The 26,686-nt window shown below is 41.6% G+C and overlaps 1 long non-coding RNA gene across 1 annotated transcript; it reads right to left on the bottom strand.

Annotated features, from left to right (window-relative positions):
• Window positions 1-11,736: 11,736 nt before the first annotated feature.
• On the bottom strand, window positions 11,737-26,362 carry LOC111978645 (uncharacterized). Its single transcript, XR_002879197.2, has 4 exons — window positions 25,329-26,362; window positions 24,170-24,289; window positions 15,443-15,598; window positions 11,737-13,763 (listed from the first exon to the last, which is right to left on the bottom strand). It is a non-coding gene; the product is annotated as an uncharacterized lncRNA (long non-coding RNA).
• Between the last annotated feature and the right edge of the window lie 324 nt (window positions 26,363-26,686).

Here is a 26,686-nt window from a genome sequence, read left to right as displayed (position 1 = left end):
CAAGTTGGCTAGGACATCTACTTTGTGCATGACACAAGTCATTTTTCCAACAATTGTTTACAGACAGATAATTTCACTTATAATTCACTCTATCACAATTCCAGTGGGTCAGAAGTTTACATACACTCAGTTGACTGTGCCTTTAAACAGCTTGGAAAATTCCAGAATATGATGTCATGGCTTGAGAAGCTTCTGATAGGCTAATTGACATCCTTTGAGTCAATTGGAGGTGTACCTGTGGATGTATTTAAAGGCCTACCTTCAAACTCAGTGCCTCTTTGCTTGACATCATGGGACAGTCAAAAGAAATCAGACAAGACCTCAGAAAAATAATTGTTGACCTCCACAAATCTTGTTCATCCTTGGGAGCAATTTCCAACCGCCTGAAGGTACCARGTTCATCTGTACCAACTATAGTACGCAAGTARAAACACCATGGGACCACGCAGCCGTCATACCGCTCAGGAAGGAGACACGTTCTCTCTCCTAGAGATGAATGTACTTTGGTCCGAAAAGTGCAAATCAATCCCCAAACAAAGGACGGTGTGAAGATGTTTGTTGATAGTGCTGTTAAGAAGGCAGAGCAGTGCTTTATTATGGAGCGATTTCTCCCCATCTTAGCTATTGTTGTATCAATATGTTTTGACCATGATAGTTTACAATCCAGGGTTACTCCAAGCATTTTAGTCACCTCAACTTGATCAATTTCTACATTATTCATTACAAGATATAGTTGTGGTGTAGGGTTTGGTGAATGATTTGTCGCAAAGAATATGCTTTTAGTTTTTGAAATATTTAGGACTTACAGGTCTTTTTTAAGTGTTGCAGTCATTTCAGTCTCTGACGTGTTTAGTGTTGAGTCATCCGCATACTTAGACACACTGGCCTTACTCAAAACGAGTGGCTTGTTGATAGTATAGATTTTWAAAAGTAAGGGGCCTAGACAGCTGCCCTGGYGAATTCCTGATTCTACCTGGATTATGATGGAGAGGCTTCCATTAAAGAACACCCTCTGTGTTCTGTTAGACAGGTAACTKTTTATRCARAACACAGCAGGCGGTGTAAAGCCATAACACATACATTTTTCCAGCAGCASACTACGATCGATAATGTCGAAAGCTGCACTGATGTCTAACAAAACAGCCCCCACAATATTTTATAATAAATTCCTATCAGCCAATCATCAGTCATTTGTGTAAGTGCTGTGCTTGTTGAATGTCCTTCCCTATAAGCGTGCTGAAAATCTGTTGTCAATTTGTTTACTGTAAAATAGCATTGTATCTGGTCAAACACAATATTTTCCTAAAGTTTACTAAGGGTTGGTAACAGGCTGATTGGTTGGCTATTTGAGACAGTAAAGGGTGCTTTACTATTCTTAGCTAACAACATTACTTTTMCTTCTCTCCAGGCCTGAGGGCACACACTTTCTAGTAGGTTTAAATTGAAGATATGGCAAATAGGAGTGGCAATATCATCTGCTATTATCCTCAGTAATTTTCCATCAAAGTTGTCAGACCCCGGTGGCTTGTCATTGTTGATCAACAACAACAAAACACACTCCTTTTCCATACTCACGTTACAGAATTCAAAATCACAATGCTTGTCTTTCTTAATTTGCTCATATATACTTGGATGTGTAGTGTCAYTGTTAAAGTTAGGCATGTCGTGTCTGTTGAATGAGCCAACGTCGCGATGAATGGGCCCCAGCAGAGGGAGCCAACGTTGTGACACGTACCTCCCCTCTAWCACCTACCCCCGGGGTAGACCTCACGYGATACCACACACACAGGGCTCAGGGCTAGGTTTGCATCCCRCCTGGAGAGGGCATCTGCATTGCCGTGCGACCTGACCTGTGGATGACAGAGAAAGAGAATCGCTTTAAGGACAGGAACCAGCGGGTGATGCGGTTATTCGTGTCCTTACCTCTTGTCATCCACACAAAGGGGGCATGGTCAGTGATCAGGGTGAACTTCCTCCCGAGGAGGTAATACTTGAGGGTGTCCAGTGCCCACTTCACGGCGAGGCACTTCTTCCTYACAATCGAGTGCTTCTTCTCCCTCAGGAAGAGCTTCCTGCTGACATACATGATGGGTTGCTCCTCGCCTTCCTGCTCTTGGGACAAGACAGCCCCTACCCCTGTGTTAGATGAGTCTTTTTGAGAATTTGAGTACCGGGTGCGAACAGCCGTCCTTCCGGACCTGGAATGCCGCTTCTGCGTCATCCATCACACACCGTCTYGGGTAGGCGTGCCTTTGTTAGGTCTGTGAGGGGAGAAGCTATTGCGGTAAAGTTAGGTACAAATCGACTGTAGTAGCCTGCTAACCCCAGGAACGACTTCACTTGCCTCTTGGTTCGGGGGACCGACCATTCCCTAATGGCAGCGTATTTTTCTTCTTGAGACTTCACATTTCCCCGCCCGATTTTAATAGCCCAGGTACTCCACCTCGGTGTACCCCAGCTTGCACTTGCGGGGGTTCGRGGGCAGCCCCACATACCTTAGCGCAACCACCACTACCTGTAACCTACAGAGATGGGACTCCCAACTGTCACTGTGCACAATTATGTCATCCAAATAAGCAGCAGCGTACTCACAGTGCGGGCGCAGGACCCGGTCCATTAGTCGCTGAAAAGTTGCTGGACCAACTCTCAGAGCTCTTGTCGTTGGGTCGGGCTGAGGTCTTCCTCCATGGCAACTTCAACAGAGGGCGGATTCTGCTGTGGCGGGATCTACGTTGCACACAGCTCCACTTGTGCGTGCCACTTCTTCAGCAAGTTCACATGGTAAAGCTGGAGGAGTTTTCACCGCCCCGGTTGGCGGACCTTATAATTTACGTCGCCTACCCACTCGACGAWGTGGTAGGGCCCYTGTCAGATAGCCAGGAATTTGCTCTCCATTGTGGGGATCAGCACCAAGACCTTCTTACCTAGGTGGAACTCTCGTGGTTGGGCCACCCGGTTGTATGCGCGCTSCTGGGCACGTTGCACCTGGGCCAAGTGCTCCTTCACCACTGGCCAAACAGCCATCATCCTCTCTCCCTCATCTCCTCCACGTGTGCCACCACGCTGTGAAGGGGGGTCGGTTGCTCCTCCCAGACCTCCTTGGCTAGGTCCAGCAGTCCGCGGGGCCAACAGTCATACAGCAGTTCAAATGGGAACCCAGTGGACGATTGGGGTACCTCGCACACCGAGAAAATCAAGTGGGGCAGCAGCTGGTTCCAGTTCCTCCCATCTCTCTCGATTACCTTCTTCAGCATCTGCTTTATCGTCTTATTGAAGTGTTTGACTAGCCCATCTGTTTGTGGATGGTACAAACTGGCCCTCACCTGTTTGATTCATAACCAAAGGGTTTCTATTATGTGCCCTCAGGAGCTGTGATCTGGAACTCCAGGCAGGTACGTCAATAGTCCTCCACCTCCACTCCAAGCCAGTGGAACCGATTCCCGATCCGCTCCCTGGTTTTCTCCATCCCCAGGTGTGCRCCAAGCAGGTGGGTGTGGGCGAGCTGCAAGTCAGTCCTAACATACTGGGTGGGTATGAGTAACAAGTCTTTCATCTCCCCATTGTGCTTTACTACCTGGTACAATAAATTATGCTTGATGGCGAAGTGGGGGTAGCYCCACTCACTTACCCCAGGTAATAGCACGCTATCCACCGCGATTACCTGGCCCCTTGAGTTCTGGAGGTTGGGGTCTTCTAACTGAGCCTTCCCGAACTGGCCCATGAGGATTCCTATGTTGGACGGTCCGTCTGGTGCCTCCACCTCTATAAAGGGGAGCCTGAGGTCCTCCTCGGACGGTGGCTCGCATCCCGGCGCGGGGTTGTCTCCCTCCTCCTGGTCTGACTCGGGCCCAGTGGACTCCTCACATGGCGTGGCGTGGGTTGCGCAGGCAACTGTCCTTTTTCCTCTCCTTCTTACCTCGTGCATACACCTCCTCAGGTCCCTCSTCCACAGTGCCTGGAAAGAGGGCAATATCTACCGAGGAGAATGGGCAGAGGCAGGTTAGGAACAGCCCCCACACGCATCTGGCACTCCCCCCTTGGGGTGGTTATCCGCACCGGAATGGTTGGGTACCTCTTTGTGTCCCTGTGTACACAGGACACTGTCACRTRCTCATCCCKGTTTCATCTTTCCCCTCTCGTGTGAGCCACTGTGGTTGGGCCAGGGTCACCATGCTGCCGGAACCCAGCAGAGCGCTGGTGTCAACGCCATCGATTCGTGGCGGGGGGCTGTCTCGGTGTGCACCCAACAGGGGGTGACATAACTCTTCATCCGGGTTACCCCGGAGCAGGGGGATGCGGAGAGCATGGACTCCTCCCGGCCGGGGTAGCTCCATGCAAGGTGTCCCCGCTCGCCGCACTCATAGCAGCGCCTCTGATCTAGGTCCAGCAGCGGATGTTGTGTCGGTTCGGGTCGCCCTCRCACTTCKTCGCCTCAGCTGGTTCTGTCCAGGCCACCTTTCAGCCCCTCGCCTCTCAGTACTTTTCTTACCCCCCACCCAATGTCTACTCTCTCCACCCGGGCCCTTTTCAGCAGGTCTTGGGTGTTCTGGTGGGTTTCCACCATGGTCAGCAATTTCTCCAGGCTCTGGGGGTTCTGCATGCTCACCGCCTTCTTCATCTTGTATGGGAGGGCCCGGAGGTATCGATCCAGGACAAACTTAAAGATTATTGGGAGGGACGGTACGTCGGTCAGTAGCCAGCCGTTGGTCAGGCGCACCAGGTCGCTCATCTGAGCGCAGGGGGAAGATGGTGGAGTCAAAAGCCCAGCCGTGGACCAGTTGTACATGACGTGTGAGGCTGAATCCATAAAGGCTCAGGATCTCACGTTTAAGTCCCACATAATTCACTGCCTGGTTGGCGTTCAAGTCGAAGTAGGCCTTCTGGGCCTTCCCAGGAAGATAGGGTGCCAAAAGGCTGGACCASTTGGGCTTGGGCCATCCCATCCTTCACTCTGCGCCTTCCTCTCGAAGGTGCACAAATAGGTCTCCACGTCAACTTCCTCTATTAACTTAACCAGGAACTGATTTGGGCTAGACTCCTGAGCCATCCCAGCCTCCAACTGGGCTACCTGCGCTACCAGTCTAAGGTTTTGTTGGCGCTGCTCCACAAGTGCTTGCTCCTGGAGAGCCTGTTGCTTCTGGCTGATCAGCCTGGCTGATGATAAACTGATCCACTAGTTCCTCCATGATAATCTCTGCACGCTCAACCCSACAGCACCCAAAGCTACTGAGATGCCCGCATTCTCCACCATATGTGGTAAACTGTGGGGTGTTGGGTTGAGCYTGCAAAGATTAACACCYAGACAGGGWGGTTCTAGTCAGAAAACACAACTTTACTAGGCAACAAAATAAACATYACAACAAAATAACGTACAGTAGGTTTGGCTAGGTCCTTCTTCTCAGGTTCTGCTCCGTGTCTGTCTCTCTGTTCCCTKTCACCGTGTGCCATGGTGCTCGCTTTATGTGGCCTGCACAGCTGGTTGGCACTCTCCCCTAAATACTTCCACTTGGAGCCATCAGCGTCAGGGTGCCCAGCCRGTGTACTCCCAGAAGAGGGAGCCAACGTCGCGGCACGTACCTCACCTCTATCACCAACCTCCGGGGTAGACCTCCCGGGATACCACAAGAGATATACATGCTTATGTTATTTATGTTAGTGCAAGGTGAGCTGCACACAGTGGACTTCCTATCAGGGCACTACGTCTCAGTGCTAACAGTATCACTCTGGTTCATAGGCACATGATTACTGCATACAATAGCTGTGGGATCAGCAGAGGCATTCAYGGCAGTAAGAGGGACATAAATTAGGTTACTTACATTGTGTCTTCCAATGSCSCTGGGATAATGTACATTTGCTGAAGCATTATGACAACTCAGCGACACAATGGTAGGGATTAAATGAGCTGTGCTTGGGTCATTGATAAGTCATTGTCTCAACATAGCCTTATAATGCTGTGAAAGGATCCAGGAACCCAAATGATTTGGGTGGATCATATCCTCCTTATAATACGAGCCTTGTTTCCAGAAGGTATCAACATTCTCAATAAATGTTACAACCACAGAGGTGCATAGTATACAGCATTTTGCAACAAAACCCATATTAATATACATCTAAAATCTGAGAGCAATATTTTACACACACACACACACACACACCTACACACACTGGATGTAATTAAGTTCAATACAGACTACAGTTGTAATAAATAGGCCTGCATGTCATTCATAAGTCTCTCCGTCTTTCTCTCTCTCTCTGATTTATGATGGAGTGGAAAGATTGCAATGTCGTAATTGTGTTCTCTCTAGATGTCACCCGAGCACTAGCATACATCCACGCTGGCAGTAAAAGTAGACACTAAGTCTTGTTTTTTTATTGTTATCATAACATCACACACACAAAGATTATATTTTGTTAGGATTTAAATGAATGACCTGTAAAACAACGTAGGCTACTGTACCACTTAATCACTGTTTGTGTGGAAAGTAGGCTACTTTTCACACAACAATTGAAAATGGACTAAAATAAAAAATATGGTATTCCTTTTTTTTTTTCTTAATATGTGGGATATGTCAAACAAAGACACACATACCCCCACTCCCCTGACTTTAAAGATCTACTCCTCAGTATACTTTGTGTACTGTGGTCGTGTGCTTCTAAATGGAGAGTGCCAAAATATCACATTGTAGTGACTTTGGTCTTGGCACATGTTGATATTACATAACCATTACTATATTACCTCAAGAGCAGCTGTTGACACTGCCAGCACTGTTGACACTTCCTGGTGACACATAAACCAAGCTGTGTGTAGCCTCAATGGACATGTTCTGGAACTCTCTTCCTGTTCCTCAATGGCTCCCAGGCAGTCAGTGACAGTAATTAGTCTTTATTACATTGTGTTAATTACTATGTAATAACTAATGTGTCCACTTCAATCAAGCAGTTACAGTAGGAGTAGGACTCATTAGTAAATTGATTACCTCAAGCCTCCATTGACTTGCCTGAGGTACTAAGGCTGCTTATATACAGGCAGCTCAATTATGATATTTTTTCCACTAATTGGTCTTTTGACCAATTACATCAGATTTTTTCCCGTCAGATATTTTTCAGAGCTGATCTGATTGACCAAAAAGCCAATTACTGAAGAAAGGATCAGAATTGGGCTACCGGTCTAAAGCAGCCTATTAGAAATAAACAGTTTTGGTTGTGACTTTTAGTCATGTGTGCATACAACCCCTATAGCTATTACATTTACATTATGAAATTACCTATAGTACTTTAATTCTGCAATAAACCAGGCTAGATAGAACCATGTTAAGTATTTATTGATTGTAAACGTCATATTTCATTATGAACTTGAAACGATAGCCTTATGCTCCACCTAATTCCTTACCCTTATACTTTAGCTGTGGAGATGAGTTTGGAGACATTTGTTTGGACATGTTTTGAAATAAAAAATAGCGGGAAACAACGCAATCGCCCATGATGCATTCTCAGAATGCCAAAATATAATGTTTTATAGTATGTACATTTTACATTTTTAACATATGGATTGTTTTGTAGGCTAGACTACCTATTGAATTATTTCCAAGCCTTAGCAGTCATTCTGATATTGTTCCCAATGATCAGTGCTTTAGTTATTATGTTGCTGTCCAACGGTTCTGAATTTGGATGCACCCAACTGCCCACGTTTTTCTGTGCAATAGCCTTTTGATTTTAAAAGTTTTGGTGTGTGTACTAGGCTAATTGATTTAATGTATATATGTTACAGCACTTTAGTTTCACTAATAAATATTTTGAAATGGAACCAAATGATCTGTTTCTGTCTGGAGTCCTTTTTAAACAGGATAAATGGSCTATATAGGCTACCGTAAACTATAGGTTGAATGTTATAGTCTGCCTATAACCAGCCTGAGTGGGCCTATAACTCCATTCATATTCTACTCAGTTTAGAGAAATAAATCTGATTGGAAATAATAATTTGAAATAAAATGGTTTTCATTTCAGCTGGCCTCAAAATGGCTATTATCAGGCTGGTTAATGCGATGCATGTCTGTTGAATTTGGAAAAATCCACCTGCACTCATCCCCGCCCCACCTCCCCAGTCAGTTAGGAGCCACTATGTGCGTTGCAGCCGTGGCATACTGCATACTTTTTACTACATGGTACATTCTAAACAGTATGCAACGATTAGTACATACTGTAGTATGCAGTTTAAGTATGTTTAAGAATGTGCTTTTTGTTGGCAGGAGACTGTCCATGGTGGGCTTTATTTCCTATTCTATCTCATTTACTTCTTCTTTAGCTGAGTGGATCTAGCTATTTACTGTATGGGGGAAGCGGAGGTTGTGCTGTTACCATCTGGCTTGTTTTCTTGCATCATGTCCTACGTTGAGTGAATGGAAACATCTGCAGAGTGGATGGCACTCTAGCTAAATTGCACTGAAGCATGGTATCTCTCAGGAGTTCACTTTCTGACAGCCTCACACTTGGACACATTCTCAAAAGAGAAGAGATCAAAGGAGTGCTGAACATAATGTATTTGGTGTATTTTGTTCTTAAGATTTTTTTTATCATAATTTCGACCAGGAGTCAGTCCATATTTTGTCTTAATTTTTGTCATTCAGAACTGGTTCAAAACCTAAGAATGTCAAAAATTATCACAGAACTTTCCGCATTCAAATGAATATGATGATGTGAAAAGATTACACCTTGTGACACCTATTTAAATCATGGACAAAAGTTCAAGGACTGTGTTTCAGGGGACTATCTGTTGGGTTCGAGACATATGGTACACAGACAGCTGTTTAAATGCAGGCAAATAACTTTTGGGGAAGAATATGCAGCCATTCCAAAATTGCTCTGACAATGAACTGAATACAAATAAGATACAGTTGTCACAGGGTCAGCACAGCATTGTACAGGGCATAGAGTTAACTATGTGCTTCCTAGTTATCACTTTGACACTATGCTATCTCAAAGATGCGAAATCTAGACTCTAGTTCTCGTTCCAGTCATGCTGGTCAAGCAAGAAGGAAAACTATAGGAGACAATGTTGCCCTTGAAGACAGGATTTGGGCAGATTCTAAAACAAATTAGTTCCAAAACACCATGCATTTTAAAACCATATCAAGACTTTCTGAATATTTTTTMGGGGTGATTCATCCATCTAAGCAACATAAGCTTGTGACGAGATGACATATGATGTCGGCCTAATAATAAGTTAAAGTGTACCTAAATCATTCCAAGTGCATAGCCCTTCAGGTGCTGACAACCAATTTCTGAAAACATTTCATGTAGCTGAACATAGCTGCCATAACAAATGAGCACCAAATTCCTCACTTAAGAACCTCTGCTGAAAGTCATATTACTTGCTCTGAAAAACAGAGCCACAGCGAAASCTAAACCATATGCTGCTTGTGTGGTGTGTACTGTACAGCGCCTCATAGCTTATAATGAGAGCCGTGCTGGACGTCTTCTGGACGTGAACAACAGAGACATGACAGAACAGCAAAGGCCTTAGTGAGAAATGAAGTCACCATGGGTTGTGTGTCTAATAAGTGTCCCATTCCAGCTCCAGGGATGGGATATTTTGATATGACGTCCCAACATGCTCTTACAATTCTTATTAGTAATAGCATTGAAAAACATTGGCAAAAATGAAAAGCCGTGTCCTTACGGTACAATACTGACAACAATGACCTGGTAACAAGTAATTGCTAAATGACAAAATGGTAAAATGTATTAGGAAAAGGTTGTCCGTGCCAGTTTGGTAACAGAATGAAGGTTTGTGCTGTTTGTGCCGTCATTCTGTTACCAAAATCTGCATCMGCACCGTTCTTCAAGTAAATGTGTTTTTGTAAAATGTTCGGTGGAAATTGTTCAAAGTAGTCTTTGTTCTTAGAGTTGTATGGCTTGTTTAACATACATTTTAAAGTGAAAAATCTGAGTCTCAGCGTCACTCTGTTACAGTGCCCCTATCAAATACTCTGTTGCTTGTCTTCTGTCTAAATATTTTGACTTTGCAACATAGATCAACTGTCTGGCCCTGGGTTCCAGTTACCTTACAAGGAATGCCTCAATCCTGGCCCAGAAGGGAGCGTTTGTAAGCCACATTTACTGACCTTTGTCATATGTGAACTGTAAAAATAAACTGTAATAAGTCTCATGGCTGTTTACAGTGGCTACAGGAGAGGTTATAGGCAGTGATGTTAGTGATTAGGCACATTAAAGCAATACAGCACCTTCCCACCAATCACACTGGATGCAAACTTAAACTGTTCAATGTTCTTGAATGTAACCTAACCCTAGTTCCTTTTCCAGCCCTGCATTTCTAGTTTGTCTTTCAAACTATACAAGACACCTAGGATATATTTAGGAAGTATTTACAGTCAATCTTGCCTGCCTCCTCTCTTTGATATTTGATAGGATGGAAAGAGATGGGCCTCCCCTAGTGCATGAGTCACGCCACAGTCCCTCAGTTACCCACATCTKCATTCCATTGATGATTCATTTTTCCTACATTACCTGGCTCACTGCAAGCCATCAGAGGCCAGACTAGATGAAGCCTAAAGTGATTAGTCTTGGGTTATAGAGACAGTCCATAGTGCCAAAATATTCAAAGCATTACAACTGTGAACTAAGGTGAAAAAACTAGATGGATGAGCGCTCAGTGAGTGAGAATTTAATGTAAGCAAGTTCGGATGTTAAGTGGAATTGACACAACGAAACAAAGATCAACACTTGACTAGTGAAAAGGGCAGTTAGTTAGTAGTCACATATCACAATTAAGCTACAATGTTGAGCAAAATCTAATCTTTGGAAAGCACTGACACAGCCCTATTTCAACTTGAATGTGCCTTAGCATGATACCACAAAGATCAAACGGTTTTCTTTTAACCATGTGAGCATTTGGCTGTTTATTCGTGACTGTCAACACATATTTTATGCCCTCTATTTCACTTCATAATTTGGCTGGGGGGCTGGGGTGATAACTGACTGTCTCCCTGTTGAGGATCATATGATCCTCTTGTGTTGCTTTGTATTTTTTCACACATCGCCACAGAGCCAGGGTCCAAACCCTTGGCTGAATGGTGTGTTTGTTCATCCTGGTCCCTGCAAAACAGGCGCACGGCTTTCTCAGACAACACTGTCAAGAAGTCCAAGGGAGGCCCCATGCCAGCACACCCTACTTTGCAGCTGCTGCCAACAAATAATTTACTGGAGAGGGAAGTGTCAGTCAGTGCTGTATTTACAGTCCTAACCCTGAGAAAAAAGAAGACATGAACCCTAACATCTAGGGGCATATTTGYACCCCATTTTACTGGAACGTGGCTGATGAATATTGGCACTCAGGTTTTTCCTTGATGGGAAGAACAATCACAACTCAGGATAAGACCCAGACAGCTAGAGTCACATATGTTTATTGACCCAAACAGGGGGCAGGCAAAAGACAGGTCAAAGGCAGGCAGAGGTCCGTAATCCAGGGCAGAGTCAATAAGGTCCAGAACAACAGACAGGCTCAGGACAGGCAGAATGGTCAGAASCAGGAAAACTAGGAAACAGAACTTGAGAAAGCAGGGAGACAGAAAAACACACTGACCAGACGAACTGGCAACAGACAGAACACAGGTARAATGAGGAAGATGGGTGACGACAAGCACAAAGACAGGTGAAACAGATCAGGGTGTGACAAAACAGAAGGTTTAGCTTCAAATGTTGATACATTTTTATTTCTTCACATTTTAGGCACAGCAATGTACACACAACGATAGGCTTACACGCAAATGTTCCAAATCAAATTTTAATGATCACATACATGTGTTWYGCAGATGTTYTTGCGGGTGTAGCGAATTGCTTGTGTTTCCGACAGTGCAGTTGTCATGTCTACTCCCGTTCGACGTCACCGTTATACTAACCACCGGTCCTGGGATCCACCATTACGCACACCTGGCATCCATCATTACGCACAGCTGCAGATCATCATGATACTCCCCTGGACTCCATTACCTCCCCTATATATCTGTCACTCCCTTGGGTTCCCTCCTCAGTCAGTACTGTTCCTGTGTTCATGCGTAAACGCCACTGTTATGTTGTCTCGTTTGTTGTTTAATTAAACGTGTCACCTGCTTCTCGACTCACAGCGTCTCCGTTACAGCAGTAATATCTAACAACTTCACAACATATACCCAATACACACAAATCTAAGTAAAGGAATGGATTTAAGAATATATAAACATATGGACGAGCAATGTCAGAGCGGCATGGACTAAGATACAGTAGAATAGTAAAGAATACAGTATATACATTTACTTTATTTTACTACATAACGGTTTACTTACTCTGCTGACATCTTGACCCAGTTTACGCCCTCATTTACAATGCAAACCATAACGAATTACTATGGGAATAAATGTAAGAGGCAAGTGGAAGGCGAGGGAAAGTAAGGAACTTCTCTGTCGGCCCTGGAGGCCATTTGAAAACATGTTTTCACAAGGGCTATTAGCAAAACAATAGACATGTGGTCACAAAAAACCCTCTCTGACATAGGGTCCAGCATTTCTCTTGATGATGACTGGGCTCGGGCCAACACTGGCTGCTCTATATAATTAACATTTCATTATTTATTTTTCCATATGTTCTCATTGTGTAGCCTACAGTAGCCTACAGTGATTCCTCTTGCACATCTCAGTGCAAGAGGCATCACTACAGTCCCAGGTTCGAATCCAGGCTGTATCACATCCGGCCGTGATTGGGAGTCCCATAGGGCGACGCACCATTGCCACACAATTAAGTATAAAAGGAAAAATATTACCACCGTCTCTTACACATGTTATTTTCCAGATTTGCCCTAACAAAAAATGCCCCTTAGATATTAATTTTGAATACTCCAATCTTCTAAATGTAATTATTAGCGAAGAGCCATATAGATTGCAAAATAGTTGGGAAGAGATATTTTCATTGGCACATGGGTTTATTAATTGACACGCAATTTTCTGTTACTCCTGAACAATAGCGTAAGAATTGCGATTCCTCTGTCCTGCACACACACTCTACTTGATCAGAACAAGCTGTAACTGGACTGTAYCATATTACTTACTAAAACGGTTGTTATACTAAGATTTTTATTCTAAGAGAAACGAAAATGACATGGACGCCATGTATAGTATTATAGTCTCTAAAAGGAAAAATATTACCACTGTCTCTTCCGCATGTCATTTTCCTTTCATAATGCATCCTTATTTACAAGGCAATTATTATTATTAGATATTCTCACAGCGCACATTTGTAAATCCCAAGCTCTAAAAGTAATACAAAGTATTTGACATTGTGGATACAATAAAGAATGTAAACAAGATGCTGGACAGCTGGAGGCATTTTGATGGACAGCTGGAGGCTGTTTTCAAACAAGTGTTTGAAAACTTGTTTTGCACAAGTGTACTGTAGCAGGTGTAGTCCATCATGCAAACAATGTTTTGTATTAGCAGGACAATAGACTCTTCATAGCCCGGCTTCTGTAGGTGTGAAAATCCCCCAATTTGGCCCTAACAGTTCTTCATCAACACCTTTATGCTTTCATTAATAAGGGGATGCTTGGGACTCGGCTTGCTTGATCTTCTTCCTTTTTTCTGTGGCAATTTTGAGCAAATTGCTCAAGGGTCACCGTTGATTAGTCTTTGAAGATGGTGTCATTGAATGTCTCGCCAGCTTTGATCCATGCCTGGTCGCGAAGTTCTTTGTTTGTCAGACGAATCACTGGGTCGAAACTACAGAACAGTACAAAACAAGAGAATACACATCATTAATGTTCTGAAAAATATACATATACACAGTTGAAGTCGGAAGTTTACATACATTTAGGTTGGAGTCATTAAAACTCGTTTTTCAACCACTCTACATATTTCTCGTTAACAAACTATAGTTTTGGCAAGTCGGTTAGGACGTCTACTTTGTGCATGACACAAGTCATTTTTCCAACAATTGTTTACAGACAGATTATTTCACTGTATCACAATTCCAGTGGGTCAGAAGTTTACATACATTAAGTTGACTGTGCCTTTAAACAGCTTGGAAAATTTCCRGAAAATGATGTCATGGCATTAGAAGCTTCTGATAGGCTAATTGACATCAGTTGAGTCAATTGGAGGTGTACATGTGGATGTATTTAAAGGCATACCTTCAAACACAGTGCCTCTTTGCTTAACATCATGGGAAAATCAAAAGAAATCAGCCAAGACCTCAGATTTTTTGTTGTTGTTGACCTCCACATGTCTGGTTCTTTCCAAAAGCCTGAAGGTACCACGTTCATCTGTACAAACAATAGTACGCAAGTATAAACACCATGGGATCACGCAGCCGTCATACCGCTCAGAAAGGAGACGCATTCTATCTCCTAGAGATGAACGTACCTTGGTTCGAAAAGTGCAAATCAATCCCAGAACAACAGCAAAGGACCTTGTGAAGATGCTGGGGGAAACCAGTACGAAAGTATCTGTATCCACAGTAAAACGAGTCCTATATCAACAGAACCTGAATGGCCGCTCAGCAAGGAAGAAGCCACTGCTCCAAAAAGCCAGACTACGGTTTGCAACTGCACATGGGGACAAAGATCATACTTATTGGAGAAATGTCCTCTGGTCTGATGAAACAAAAATATAACTGTTTGGCCATAATGACCACCCTCACTTGGAGGAAAAAAGGAGAGGRTTGCAAGCCGAAGAACACCATCCCAACCGTGAAGCATGGGGGTGGCAACATCATGTTGTGGGGGTGCTTTGCTGCAGGAGGGTCTGGTGCACTTCACATAATAGATTGCATCATGAGGTAGGAAAATTATGGATATATTGAAGCAACATCTCAAGACATCAGTCAGGAAGTTAAAGCTTGGTCGCAAATTGGTCATCCAAATGGACAATGACCCCAAGCACACTTCCAAAGTTGTTGCAAAATGGATTAATGACAACAAAGTCAAGGTATTGGAGTGGCCATCACAAAGCCCTGACCTCAATCCTAGAGAAGATTTGTGGGCAGAACTGAAAAAGCATGTGCGAGCAAGGAGGCCTATKAACSTGCCTCAGTTACACAAGCTCTGTCAGGAGGAATGGGCCAAAATTCACCCAACTTATTGTGGGAAGCTTGTGGAAGGCTACCCGAAACGTTTGACCCAAGTTAAACAATCTAAAGGCAATGCTACCAAATACTAATTGAGTGTAAGTAAACTTCTTACTTACTGGGAATGTGATGAAAGAAATTAAAGCTGAAATAAATCACTCTACTATTATTCTGACTTTTCACATTCTTAAAATAAAGTGGTGATCCTAACTGACCTAAAACAAGGAATTTTTACTAGGATTAAAATGTCAGGAATTGTGAAAAACTGAGTTTAAATGCATTTAGCTAAGGTGTATGTAAACTTCCGACTTCAACTGTATATAAAATGTCTTACCAAGCCTTTCCATAAGTCCACGCAAGTTTCTTCAACTGTCTTCTGACTGCGATTAGAGCGATGTAGATGTTGTGCTGTGATGCCAGCAGATTACAGATGGCCTTTGCCGAGCGCTCATCTTCATCCATTATTGATTCAATAGCTTGAATAGTCTTGCTGGGAATGGAATACAATGTAAAAATGTGCAGCATACAGTAAACACCAGCAGTCGATTTATTTAAGCATTATTAGGCCTACTTTACAGTATTMTAGCCTACTGTACCTGTTCATTTTCCCAGGCTTTCACGTTAGGCGTAACACAGGCATCTGATGATAGTGTTTGCGAATAGCACTGTCCGTGACCAAAATCCCCAAGTCTACCAGTATTTTTTTAAAGTCTCCAGTAGATTTTCCATTCCTCCTGAAAGCCCTAATCTGCTAATTTAAATTTATTATGGCTGTATTGAGTAGCTTGGATGAATAAGGTGCCCAGAGTAAACGGCCWSCTACTCAGTCTCAGTTGCTAATATATGCATAGTATTAGTACATTTGGATGTAAAACACTCTGAAGATTCTAAAACTGTTTGAATGATGTCTGAGTATAACATAACTCATATGGCAGGCAAAAACCTGAGAAAAAAATCCAACCAGGAAGTGGGAAATCTGAGGTTGGTCGTTTTTCAACTCATTCCCTATTGAAGATACAGTGGGATGTTGGTCATGTTGCACTTCATAAGGCTTCCACCAGATGTCAACAGTCTTAAAAAAACTTGTTTGAGGCTTCTACTGTAAAGGAGGGGCTCATAAGGGCTCTGAGTCAGTGGTCTGGCAGAGTGCCACAGGCTCGTGACGCTCGTTCACGTGAGAGGTAGCTCYCATTGCATTGCTTTTCTAAAGACAAGGGAATTCTCCGGTTGGAACATTATTGAAGATTTATGTTAAAAACATCCTAAAGATTGATTCTATATATCGTTTGACATATTTCTACGGACTGTAACGGAACTTTTTGACATTGTCTGCTCCTAGTGAACGCGCTTCATGACTTTGGATTTGTTTACAAAATGCGCTAATAAAAGTAGCTATTTGGACATAAATGGACATTATCGAACAAAACAAATATTTATTGTGGAACTGGGATTCCTGGGAGTGCATTCTGATGAAGATCATCAAAGGTAAGTAAATATTTATCATGTTATTTCTGACTTCTGTTGACTGCACAATATGGCGGATATCGTTTTGGCTGGTTTGGGCTCTGAGCGCCGTACTCAGATTATTGCATGATTTGCTTTGTCAGTAAAGATTTTTTTTAAATCTGACACAGCGGTTGCATTAAGGAGAAGTGGATCTAAAATTCCATGTATAACACTTGTATCTTTGATCAACGTTTTATGAGTATTTCTGGAATTTTTGTTCAGATAAACAGCTTGTTTTTGAATGGTAACTGTGTTAAGGTGGAGTTTGGGGTGGGCTGAGGAGTACTGAAAGGTGTGACTCAGGTTACAATAGGCCATAAGTATACAGCAGATTGCCAATTGTCCTCACTTTGATTTTGCTGTAACAACATACTGTAGCACCATGACCAGGATCTCTATAAATTTAAATAAACCATAGAATGRTGGTTGCAATTTCAGTTTAATCCACCAGAAAAGACAGAACAAATAATACAATATATATATATTTTTTAACTATCAATTGGAACTTTTAACAAGTGGAAGGGGGAAAAGTATCATAATTCTTATTATTATTAACCCTGCATTATAAAGCCCCTTAGATATTCTGTGATTTTATTTACAGTAGTGATGGACAGCTGGAGGCATTTTGGTTTTCACAAGCGTAGCAGGCTGTGAATTCTGCAAACAACGTTTCTAGGATGGGCTATTAGCAGGACAATATATATTGATCATGGCTCCCGAGGGGCGCAGTGGTCTTAAGACACTGCATCTCAGTGCAAGAGGTCATATTTCCATTTAAAAAACCTCATCCAGCGAGGGTATCGTTGTCTTAGCAAGGGAGGAGAATTCTCCACCAGGGTGGACTGTGAGAGGATCACGTACAAACGCAATGATATCATTGGGCATGTTCTAGTCTTCAAATCTGGTGGATAAATTGTCCCTCAGCTGCTTGATGAAATCTTCCATCACCTCTGTGACAATGCTGTGGCCTGGTCCCTCTGCCTGTCGTTTCTTCAGTGTGCTGAAGTGCAGTAGCCTCCCAGATGACAAGTCCAAATTGAACAGCTCAAGCTCCTAGTAAAGGCCTCAAATTTCTCCACCATGTCCACGACTGTTTCCCTCTTCCTTGTAACTGCAGATTTAATCTGTTTAAGTTACAGAATATGTCCGCAAAAAAAAAAGTGTGCAGCTTGCAGTTAACGATTCAATGTTTCTGTGTAGGGCCTCTATATGGGGCGGGAAGGCCACTGAAGTTCTATGCTTAGATTCAGAATTTGTCAAGATTGAATTATTTGCAAACAGCGATATTTTCATTGTAAATAAGACACACTGGCTTGGCATTGGGAAAAGATGGAGAGATGAACGCATATCTTTGAACATTCTTCTGACACTTAGATTTTCATTATCCACCTTTATTCTTGATATTTTTTGAGAGCAACATTTTATCTTGCTATCAAGCAAATTGTTCTGAACAAATGTTGACGTTAAAAAAGTAGTGTAGCCTACAGTGGGCTACATACTAGACCTGGTTTTCCCCACCAATCAACGCACAGAGAAATAAACTAAAATAATAATTTAATAGAGACAGTGATTTTATGAGTGTAATCAGATCAAAATGATCTTGTCACTGAATTTATTATGTACTAATCATGTGTGTTAATTTATGGCTGCAGGGGGCGTATTGAAAAACTGGAAAATATGTGCCCATTTTCAAACGGCCTCTTAATCAATTTTTGCTCTTACAATATGCATATTATTATTACTATTGGATAGAAAACAGTCTCTAGTTTCTAAAACCGTTTGAATTATTTCTCTAAGTGGAACAGAACTCTTTTTACAGCCCATTTCCTATCCGGAAGTGAGATTTCCAAAATCGATGTCTCTCTTCAAGACCTTGTCTATAAAAGGGCATGTCACTTAGGACTGTAGAAACACGTCATACGCCTTCCCCTGGGTGTCATGCGGAAGTGAGAGCAGAAATGACTTGATTATCTCGTCCTGGGATTGAACACAACCTCCTGGAGTGAGACTTGCGCACTTTATATTTTTTTCTGGGCGCGAAGTAGGACCTGGACTCGGCTCCTGGAAAACACTCGTTAAAGGTGAATATGATCTCTGGCTTCGATTTTATTTGATACATGTCACAATATCATCCTAAAGTATGTTTTTTCAATATAGTTTAATTATATTATTGAAATTTATTCTGGACTTTAGACGTGATGCGWCGCAAGAATTGGTTCAAGAACGAGAGGTTAGCAACGCACGGCCAGTGTGCTTGCTAATTCAAGAGGGAAATCGTTCGTTCTGGATCGAAATAAAGACGGTTCTGAACAAAGGACCCCTTGGAGAACATTCTGATGGAAGATCAACAAAGATAAGGACCCAATTTGGGATGCTTTTTCATATATCTGTCGAACTGTGCTATGCTACCGTTTGACTAGAATCAACGCTGCTGTGTGCTAGCTATTGTAGTAAGCTAATATAACGATATATTGTGTTTTCGCTGTAAAACACTTCAAAAATCGGAAATATTGGCTCTATCACGAAATCTTTGTCTTCATTAGCTATCCACCACATATATTGTCTGAAAAGTTTATATGTGTGAATTAGTAGTTGACGTTGGTGTCTGTATTTTCTCTGGCTACTCCCGTGCGATTTCTGACTGTAGCTATGATGGTAGCAGTAAGTAAAACTGATATAGCTAAAATATGCACATTTTTTGAACAAAACATAGATTATTGTGTAACATGTTATAGGACTGTCATCTGAGTAGTTTTTTCTAGGTTATTAGTTGGTTCTAGGTTAGTTAGGTTGGCTGTGCATGCTACTTGCATCCTACTTGTGCTGTGAAAAATGTCTGTCTTTTTATTTGGTGGTGAGCAACATAAAATATGTGGTTTTCTCTGTAAAACATTTAAAAAATCGGACATGTTGCTGGATTGACAGAGATTATCTTTCAATGCTGTATTGGACTTGTTAACCTAACGAGCCTCTACCCGGGTCCGGGATCACCCCCACCCCCCACACACTGATTAGCATAGCTAGCATAGCTTCACAGTAGATAGTAGCATCTAAAATATCATTAAATCACAAGTCCAAGACACCAGATGAAAGATACAGATCTTGTGATAAAGCCACCATTTCAGATTTTTAAAATGTTTACAGGAAGACAAAATATGTTAAATCTATTAGCTAAACACGTTAGCAAAATACACACTTTTCTAACTCCATCAGTTTCTTACTACTTCAGGTGCTATCACCAATTCGGCTAAACTAAGATATTGATAGCCACTAACCAGAAAAAAAACCTCTCAGATGACAGTCTGATAACATATTCATGTATAGGATAGGTTTTTGTTAGAAAAAAGTGCATATTTCAGGTAGAAATCCACAGTTCTACATTGCAGCTGCAATCTGAAATAGCGTTGGAAGCAGCCGGAATAATTACTGAGACCGACGTCAATTCCAAAAGAATCATCCTAAAACATCCAGAAAAATAGACAGCCTACAGCAATCGAAAGACACAGATCTTGTGAATCCAGAGAATATTTCAGATTTTCTAAGTGTTTTCAGCAAAACACAATATAGCATTATATGAGCGTACCACAATAGCCAGAATCACAACCGCATTTACCAGCTGTAAATGTTAGCGATCGTAACAACCCCACAAAAGATATATAATTGACTAACCTTGATATACTTCATCAGATGACAGACCTGTAACATCATATTACACAATGCATATAGCTTTGTTCGAAAATGTGCATATTTAGCAGCACAAATCGTGGTTATACTATGTAATCACTACAAACATGCATGTTTCTGGCCGGCGCCATTTGATTAGCGCCTATTCTTATAAAAATACTATTCATAAACTTGACTAAAAAAATATAAGTTGGACAACAATCGAAAGATAAATTAGTTCTAATGCAATCGCTTATGTTAGATTTTTAAAATTAACGTTACTAACATATAGTGTGCGTTGCAGCCAGACCAGTGCTGCAAAAGTGGCGCGCAAAACACATGACATTTTTCCACATAAATACATAATAACATCATAAATAGTTCCTACTTTTGGACGAGCTTCCATCAGTATCTTGGGCAATGTGTCTTTTCTTCAAAAGAATAGTTGCTTGTTGTAAAACGTCCTCTTCCCTTTGGAACTAGCTGCTACCATTAGCTATGTCGCACACACATGTCCAAATCCTCAAACTAGATACAAAGGAAATTCAGAAAAATAGCACTATACTCGCATAAACTGATATAAATCGTTTCAAATAACATCGTTATGATGTTTCTAACACCTATATTTAATTAAATTACAGACGGATACATCTCTGGTCGATAACTGAGCGTTCCAAAATTCATCCTACTTTGCAGAGCGCCATGACAACAGACAAAGAAAGGTACTCTCGTTCCATCCGGCTTTATAACCTCGGACAGCTACGCAGACAGACCATTCCACTTCTCATTGGTTACTGACATCCAGGGGAAGGCGGGTGCAGTTCAATTCCAGCCATAGGATATACACAGGCTTTAAAACTGAACCCAGATCAGAGGATAATTCTCAGACCTTCGCAAGTCATGTCAGGATTTTTGCTGTAGAGGGAGTTCTGGGTCACCCACAGACATAATTCAAACGGTTTTAGAAACTAGACAGTGTTTTCTATCCAATATTAGTAAGGATATGTATATTGTACGATCAAGAATTGAGCAATAGGCCGTTTAATTTGGAGACCAAAATATGCTAATGCGGAACAGCACCCCCTATAGTTGCAAGAAGTTGTTAATGTGTGAAAGTTAAATATTTAAAAAAAATAGATTTTGAATTTCGCGCCCTGCACTTGAGCTGGATGTTGTCATAGGTGTACCGGCGTCGGGCTGCAGCCATAACAGGTTTTAAACATGTTAAATTTGTAGTGTGGGCCAATTAATTGTGCTAATATTATATACTTATTATGTTCTGGCCGGCCGTCATCCAATTGTTATAATAGGATTTGAAGCAATAGCCTACCCGGTGTGGTCAACTATTTCATCACCGTTTCGCGCTGCTCTGAGACAAGCATGGGGACTGGTCTTGATAAATCCGATTTTTTTCCCACCAAATCTCCGTTTGGTTATTGGTCAGTCTACAATTAGGGTGTGGAAACGGTCACATTGTACAGCGCCATATTTTCCTAATGGAAATGCTAAGGGTTTCCTTTTTCGTTTTTCTTGGAATAGAAACACCATAATATTAATCAAATTAATTAAGCTAAATTTAAAATCAATCCCATATACTATGTTCTCACAAAAAAGGTTTTAAATTCTCTAGTATAGCCAATATTGAATACAGTCAAATGCTTCTCAAAGTGCCCTCTGGTGGTCAAACTAGCACTAACTAGCATTAATGGCAACAATGGCTGACAATTAAATAACGTGCCATAAAATTTTGCGCAGGAAGAACCACTGTATAAGATGAGTAAAGCAAGATATGTAAACATTATTAGTGACTAGTGTTCCATTTATTAAAGTGGCCAGTAATTTCAAATCTAATTTGCAGGAAAACACATCAAATGCACACTGCACATGGACAGAGATGGAAATATCCGTTAGAAATTTAGAAATAGGGGAGTGCTAAAGAAGCAACAACTATCATGGGTTGCTAATATGACTAGGATAATGCATTTGACTGCTAGAAAATTAACGTTTATTTGAAAACAAATAGAACAGGAGAGCTCATATGAAAAAGTCTTTATAAAATAATTGCCTCCACGTTTCTACGGTGGGATTTTGGCTATAGGCTACTTTGAATCAAGGTAAAACAAGCCTCATGATATGAAGTCCAGTTTTCAAACAATTAAGGAACAGAAAAAATATAGTGATGCTAATGATAGGCCAAACCCTCTTCTGGTCGATGAAAAGGATTCTTCTTCTTCTGCTATAGTATTATGGCAGTCCGCAAACATACGTTAGAGGTGCATGCCACCACCTACTGTGTGGACTGTGTGTCAGCCTACGGTTCTGGAGTGTGAATTCATTACACTTTGTAACAAAAATGGGAGGGAAAAAGGGGAAAAGAGATGAAAAAATGCCCTAACAACTAACCCTACACCCATTAAAAGCTCACCACTGTTCAACTACTTTGGCCCCATCTGATCCTACGTCAGCCCAGCAGCCTGGGAGGACAGACACTATCGCTCAACACACATTGTAACTCTTCTGCAGTAAAATTTCATACAGCCAAGTATTTCTTTGCAGCTGCCACCATAACATCTATTTTCTGTGATTTACGTTCCATTTCTGTGGTACAGTTGATTTCTATGGCTATGAATGCAAATAACGCACATTGCTCCTATCACTCTCTATTGGCCTCGACCTACTCACAGGGATTRTCTTAGGATCCCTTGCCCTGGACCCATCTTCCTCTGCTGCGCTCTTCACTGCCTCAGCATACAACACCTTCTGTACTACTTACATCCTGGCCAACCTCAACCTGCCTTTTTCTCACTGGACAATTCTGATCTCCCGCACCATGAATTAACACACAAATCTTTTTCCACCGATACTACACATTCCTTTGTCTCATGTCCTCTTGCACACATAGGAATCTCCTTCCTACACACTGCTGTTCGTCATAGAATTGGAAATGTATGGCAAAAGAGTATACCCACTTCTTCAGGCACCACTACACCACTGGTAATGTTATAGGTAATTTTCCATGCTAGTTTTAAGGGTATCTATTTAATTATCTTCAAGGTTGTTTTTGAAATCCATACTTTTTGTTGACTGATTCAGCTCATTTCAAAAGCGTGCCTAAACGGCATGCAGTGCAGAGATATTTATTCCACTCCAGGCCATGTTGTCCTACATGTTTACAATGCTCATCCTATGATCAGAAAATGCCCAATCATATTTTCAAAGTCAAGTGATGTTAACAATAAATGTCATCGCCACAGGGGTCTCCATCCCACATGAAAACATCCTCCAAGTGCACTGTTATTCTCTTTTTATTTCATTTCCTGAGTCAAGAGTGTTTTGTGAACTTTCTTATAAATAAACCGCACAATCCATCATCAGAGGTCAAGCGAACATATTGTCAAGTAAAGAATGGATACATTTTTCTCTGATTTCCATTCTGTCATTGTGCTTTGGATGACTATTGACAACAACAGTTGACAACAACTGGGCAGGCAGAGGTGGCTAAAGATATGCTGTTTCTGACAAACTCACCTGTCAGTCAAACACATGTCTAATTAACCAGTATGTCTTCAACCAGTGTATTAATACTACCGCTGCTGCTAGCCAAGCTACGTACAGTATCTGAAGGCTGGCTTGTTACATGCATTATGTAATGGCTGAGGTGACAAAGAAAATTCAGAGAAGTGCCCATTGAGAGCCGGGGCTGTGATGATGTCAACTTGGCATGGTTGGACCCAGACACTGCAGAGCAGACCTACACTGTAACAAGTGGCTGATTTGCTTTGTCAAATAACCAACAAATCACTCCCATTTTCTTTGGGAAAAATGGTAACCAGGGCTCATCACTCCTACATTTAATGATACAAGTCTACAAAAGCATGTGTGTGCAGCCTACCTGACTTGATTACTGGTGTTCACAACACAGCTCTGCTTTTCTTGGTATCTTCAATAATTTTATTCAGCTCCAGCCCGCAGCTAGCTGTCTATGGGCATCGTAGTTGCTATACAGTCAAACCTGTCAAAATGCATCAGTGTTAAAAATGGGCTCACATGAGCATAACAAATCCCAAAGTTGTGCACCATTTTTAGTAACATTTGTTCAGTCTGGATCATTTCTACTAGGCTACATATAGCTTAGCAAGGTATATACCTGACACAGTGAAAGTGCAACCAATATCAGAGCTTGTGCGGAGGCCTTTTTCCATATATAGACACACCCTATGATTGAATAAAATAAACTATATGAAGGCTACTGAGCTTGTTTGATGCTTTCAGCACTGCGATTAAAAATTAAGACACACTAATTATAGATGGAGCCAGAGATCAGTATAGCCTAACCAGAAGAAAAAAAACTGTTCCCGATCCTCCAACTGCCCGCTGTTGCTGGTCTTCGCAGATTCTGCCATTATGCTCCTACAGTTGCCGGTAATAGGCTACACCAGCGATAGGCAACCTTTTCCATTTAAAGTGCCAAGTTATCATACCATTTCTACTGATCTGCGTGCCAGTTTTGATTTTCATGGAACAGTTTCATTTATAATAAAGTCTTCATATCTCAAAATCAATACCATGTGGTTAATCAAAATTATATCTAAATGAAATTTATACAAATCTAAAAGTAACTTATATTGCCATTGCCAATATGAAAAGATAGCCTACATAAACCAACAAATAAAAAGATTGCAGCCTGCTGGTAGAACATATACTGATAATAAATATCCTATAAATCACATTGGCTACGCACTATTAACTTGGTCCAGCTCGATTATGCTAGCAATCTTGCAACATTGTATAAAATATTCTGGGCCCTCCGAGTTTCCCACATCAGTGAGCTCCGGACGGACAGACAGACGTCTAGCTGTAGACTATATGCCCAAGAGATAAGAAGTAGTCAGTTAACGTCATAAATTAAGCCTTTCACCGGCTCAGAGCATGACATTTGTTCCCCTTTCATGCTGAGTGGTTATTGAAAGAGCTGGAAATAGTTTTCAAATAGGCAATATTGAGGAACTATTGTCATTCTCAATGGATGTAAAAACAGATTTTGTACTTACTGTTTGAGGCGAAGAATGATTACTTTGAGGAGTGATGGTGATTTAAGACAATCAGAAATAGTATCAGCTCCCCAAATGGGCACATTTACAGGCCTACATTTGTAATTAGGCCAGGTAGCCTAGGACTACTTTTATGCGTAATCAGATGCTTGTCCTTACTCAAGATTGACAGGAGCGCTCCAAACAAAAGACAATTAATAAATTGACAACTTGTAAATGGAATGAAATGGACAAAAAAAAAGCTCACAAGTGTAGCGTAGGTTGTGCGCTCTGCAAACAACGTGTCCATTCCTACAATGACAACGGTAAGACTGTAATAATAATACATATATTGAATGCATTAACAGAAATGACCGTAAAAAAACAAACATTGTAGATTATAAATTATGGGAATGAACAGTAAATGTGATACTGGTGTGCCACCCCCGCGGCCTTCACAATGAATTAGTCCACTGAGACAGGCGTGAATCAGACAGGTGTCTCGTGTGCCATACATTTGTTTTATATATTTGCCACTGCTCCACTAAAACAATCTTGGTCGACCAACAGCCTATCAATCAACCAGTCGACTAAATGGGGTCAGCCCTATTAACACCTGATGCAGGTTTATATTTACACTGTTCATAGACACATTGATTTGTTAATTAATGTCTTCATTAATATCAACCTAAAAATGTAAGCTACACGAGGCATACAATTGACATGCATTGTGGCTGGTTTTATCCATTCAACTTGTGCAGTAGCCCAACCATTCGCAAGATGGCGGTATTATTCCTTTTACTTCGTCTTACGTCCGACTTTAATGTGCACAGCCGGGAATAAACTCTTGTACCCCTTGGACTGGTTCTTACATGAAACATCCTCCATTCAGGCTGCAAATGCATCAGTTTCCTCCTTAACTCGATTGAATGGCTCGTTGGTGGAAAGAAAACTGTCAAAATATGTGTACTGTCTAAATAAAACACAATTTTCCACCACCATGCTAGGGTGTCTAATGCTACTTCCTGATGTTGTTCAGCCAGGGGTAAGCAACAGTCACGCACCATCCGGAAGTTGTCTGAAAATCCGAAAATGGTGGTGGAAAATTGTATTTTATTAACACATATTAATATTTTGGCAGTTGTTTCCACAGAGCAGCCATTAAATTGAGTTAAGGAGGAAACTGACGCCTTAGCAGCCTGAAGGGAGGACACACTGGGCACATACATCAGTTCAATGTTTAGATTTAAATTTGGTTGAGTTGTCAAATAACGTGAATTCAAGGTGAAATAAAAAAACAAATCACCATGTCATCGGATTTAGGTGAAAATAATACGAAATTCCATTGTGTTGATTACTTTTTACAAATCCAATCAGTT

The sequence above is a fragment of the Salvelinus sp. IW2-2015 genome, linkage group LG18, assembly GCF_002910315.2.
Source record: "Salvelinus sp. IW2-2015 linkage group LG18, ASM291031v2, whole genome shotgun sequence".
In the NCBI taxonomy this organism is placed as follows: domain Eukaryota; kingdom Metazoa; phylum Chordata; class Actinopteri; order Salmoniformes; family Salmonidae; genus Salvelinus; species Salvelinus sp. IW2-2015.
This window is presented reverse-complemented; position numbering and strand designations above follow the sequence as displayed.